The following is a 1249-nucleotide window of genomic DNA, read 5'->3' on the forward strand; positions in this document are numbered from 1 at the left end:
GCAGCAACAGCACCACCTGCGGTGCGCTCTCCAGCCCGGTGGGGCCCAGCCTGCCCAGGCGCGAGAAAGGAGACCTGGGCCTGCCACGCCGTCTGCGGAGAATTCCACAGGAACGGGTCAGTGTGTCTTCAGAGGCACGGAAGAAAACAAGAAAAGGCCCAAATGACAGCAGCAAAACAACTTGCCCACGTGTCCGTCTCCTGGCGCCTGGAATTTCAGAGGGCTGAAACGGAAGCGGAAGCGGAGCGCCCAAGATGAAGATGCTGTTAGCTTTTTTTGTAGGCTGGACGTACGTGGAGGAAGGCAAGGAGCCAGGATGCTGACCGAATTTTATAATTATCAAGAATCTTCAAAAGCAGTATGACCTGTAAGATCTGGTAATTCTATACCTGCCTGTAAATGGTTCAAAGGCCTAGCTTTTAAGCAAATCTGGGTTTGAATCATAGGCCATGCCATTGCGACTTCAAAGAAGTTGTGGAGCCTGTCGGAGCCTCTGGTTCCTCAGCTATAAAGGGCGTCATTAGTAGATCTGAACTCACAGGGCTATCATGAGGATTAAAGGAGATGATGCTTAAAAATTTTTTTAAAAAAAATAGATCTACTAGTTTGATTTCCTTTGAAATAAAATTGGGAAAATAATAAAATAAAATAAAGGTATTGTTCCCGCCTACCGAAGTCTTTTCTCTAAAAAAAGTTTTAAAATAGTTCATGGAGAGGTTTGCCAAAAGAATAACGGCTAGTTTGCACCACACTAGATTTTTTTCACATAAGGTGAAGTTCACGATAAAACCGTACTGAGTCAATGCCACTGGGTTGCAGTCGCAGCCGTGAGCGTCAGGTTTCCATGTGTTGCTCACTGTACGCGAACTTCTATCAGGGAGTGCGTCCACAGAGCCCCTGAAAAAGGCCCCGCTACATATGCCCTGGTTTGTTTCGAGTCAGTAACAACAATTTTAGTCAAGTCAGTTGAACCAGATGAACCCCTATAGGAAGGCCGGTTAACAGGGTTTGTGAGGGCAAGACTTGCCTGGCTTCTGGGGGTGATAGGAATTTGGCAGAGTCTTCCATTCACCAGTAGTTCTTTCACAGCTACCTACGTACCCAACCGGCCGCCGTGTCCCCGAAGACTGCGGATCTCACTGAAACCGTCCAGTGCTCCTCACAAAGTGCAGCAAATGGCGGGAAATTTTACACCGAGCTTCTTCACACCAGGCACAAGGCTGAGCCAGGAGGGGGCGGGGGCGGGGGG

This window comes from Myotis brandtii, unplaced genomic scaffold (genome assembly GCF_000412655.1).
Source record: "Myotis brandtii unplaced genomic scaffold, ASM41265v1 scaffold70, whole genome shotgun sequence".
Taxonomy (NCBI): domain Eukaryota; kingdom Metazoa; phylum Chordata; class Mammalia; order Chiroptera; family Vespertilionidae; genus Myotis; species Myotis brandtii.